Below are 2,833 nucleotides of genomic sequence, written 5' to 3'. Positions count from 1 at the left end.
TTCTTCCTTGTCCTTTATCTGGACTGCTGTGAGAAGGTGTGGCCCAGATTTAGGATGGGTCTTCCCTCAGGTGATCTGGAATTTAGGCAAGTCTTCCCACCTTAAATGACCCACTTAACAAAAAATCCCTACAGGTGCGCTCAGAGTACATCAGCAATTAGAGAGCACTTTGCTGGAACCAGAGACAGAAATCGGGCAGTCTTCCCCATGACCTCCATATTCTACTCTCCTCAAACAGTGCCATTAGCTTGGGAAGCAAGTATATAGGCATGGGAGCCTGTGGGAGACATTTTAGACACAAATAAAAGCAAACAATAATACTAACTTTGGTTTTTTTGATGACTCCCATTCTAATAGATGTGAGGAGACATCTTTCAGTTGTTTTTATTTGTATTTCCCTCATGATTAATAATGGTGAGTATTTTTTCATATGCCTGTTTATCATAAAACTTATTTGGAGAATTAATTCTTATCTAAGCCGTTTATCCATGTTAAGTTGGCTTTACTTGGTTTTGCCTGTTGGACTGTTTGGTAAAGCTATATATATATATATATATATATATATATATATATATATATATATATATATATATCTTGGAAATGTTTGGCTTGCAAGTAGTCTCTATTTCATAGTTGTCTCTTTATGCTGTCGAGTGTCCCTTTGCTCTGTAGAAATTAGTCACTTTGCCTTTGTTCCTCTTCTTTTAGGATTATATCCAGAAAACATTGCCCAGATTCATGTTTATAGTATTTCTCCCTGTATTTTCTTCTAGGAATTTCTAACTTCTAGTTTCATGTTTAATAGTCATTGTCCTGATTTTTATATGCAACATGAGATAAATACCTAACTTCATTCTTCACAGGCAAATATCATTTTTCATCTCCTATTGTGATAGTTATTCTTGGTTGTCAACTTGACTGAATAGGGAATTAACCAAAAATTCAAGTCACTGAACACACGCCTATGAGGGAATTTTAGTTAATTGGATCATTTGAAGTAGGAAGACTCACCTAAATTCTTGATAGAAGACCTACTCTGAATTTGAGCCCCACCTTCTCATGGCAGCCTAAATATAGGACAAGGGAAGAAAGAAACATTTGCTTTTTGCCTGCCTGTCCTCACCTTAGCTTTACTTGGGTTGGAGCCTACTTCTACAGGATCAGTCTTATACTGAAGACCAGCTGAGACAGCCAGCCTTGTCAGATTTCCATGGGAAGACAGTCATTGCTGAAGTAGCTGGACCACAGCCTGTACGCCACTCTAATAAACTGCCTTTATATAGAGAATCTGTCTCTCAGTTCTGTTCATCTAGAGAACCCTGACCAATACACCCATTGAATATGGCTGGAATTTCTATTGACTATTACTTATCTGTTAAACGTGTAAATTTATTATGAACTCTTTATTCTGTTCAGCTGACCTATGTGTCTGGCTTCATGCTAGTATAATTTAGATTGCTATTACATTGTAGTGTATTTTGAAATCACATAGTTTGTATTCATCTTTGTTCTTCCTACTCAAGACTGCCATCATTATTTGACATCAGCACTGGGTCTATGTGAAATTTTGGGCTGTTTTTTCTGTTCCTGTAAAAACATAATTGAAATATTGATAGTTATGGCATTTAATCTTATTGATTGTTCAACACAGTATGAAAATTTTAACATGATTCTCTATACTCATAAAGTATCAGATATCTTCCATTTATAAGTACTTGATTAAAATTTTTTTTCTCTTTAGTGGTGCTCAGAATGGTCCAGCATTTGACATACTGACATAGGCTTTCCTACAATACAGTTTCTAACAAAACTAGGCTGTCTCGAAACCCTGGCAACAGGATTGTTTAACTTTATTCCAAGAAGGTTGGGAAAGCACCTAAATCCACATGCAGTGTGTGCCCAGGCAGACTTCGAGGGGTTTGTGCTGCCGGACTGAAAGTTCTCATGAGACTGTCTAAGACAAAGAAGCATGTCAGCAGGGCCTACGGCGGCTCCATGTGTGCCAAGCGTGTCTGTCACAGGATCAAGCAGGCTCTCCTTATTAAGTAAGGAGCAGAAAATTGTCATGAAAGTGTTGAAGGCATAAGCACAGAGTCAGAAAGTGAAATAAATATGCAACTTTTTAAAAGTCAAGGCTTGGTCTTTGAAAAAACTTTCTCTTTTTGAGAATTTCACACATAAGTATAGTATTTGCCTCATTTCCGCCCCTCCCCTTTCCTCCAATCCTACTTTTGTCTCATTCTAATTGAATCCCTTAAGTGTTAGTAATATGTGTATGTGTTTAGGACTGACCACTTGGAATTGAAAAGAATAGTTGAATGGTTCTCAACCTGCGAGTCATGAGGTTGAACAACTGTTTTGTGGGGATCACTGAAGACCATCCTGCATATTAGATATTTACATTAAAATTCGTAAGAGTAGAAAATTACAGTTATGGAATAGAATTAAAAAGTAATTTTATGGTTGCACGTCACCATAACATGAGGAACTATATTAAAGGGTTGCAGCATTAGGAAGTTGAGTACTACTGAAGCAATCTATCCCAGAAGTTATCCTTGGAGAAAACTGATCCTCCATTTCTTAGCAGATATTGATTGCTTATAACTCCTTATCTAGGTTTGACCTGATAAAATTCCCTCATTCTTGTTGCCATATTGTGGTGCTATTAGGATGTGTGACCTTGTTGGAGTAGGTATGGAAGAAATATGTGGCTTTGGGAGTGGGCTTTGAGGTCTTCTGTATGCTCAAGCCGTGCACAGTGAGACAGACCACTTCCTGTTGCCTCTAAGTCAAGATGTAAGAACTCTCAGCTCCTTCTCTTATATTTTTGGTT

General features: G+C 37.5%; 1 pseudogene; it reads left to right on the top strand.

The window, feature by feature from the left end:
- Positions 1-1,752: 1,752 nt before the first annotated feature.
- LOC106021412 lies at positions 1,753-2,110 on the top strand (annotated as a pseudogene).
- Positions 2,111-2,833: the final 723 nt, after the last annotated feature.

Source organism: Mesocricetus auratus, unplaced genomic scaffold (genome assembly GCF_017639785.1).
Source record: "Mesocricetus auratus isolate SY011 unplaced genomic scaffold, BCM_Maur_2.0 Super-Scaffold_100676, whole genome shotgun sequence".
NCBI lineage: Eukaryota > Metazoa > Chordata > Mammalia > Rodentia > Cricetidae > Mesocricetus > Mesocricetus auratus.
The sequence above is the reverse complement of the archived record's forward strand: the minus strand, read 5'-3'. Positions and strand labels throughout refer to the sequence as shown.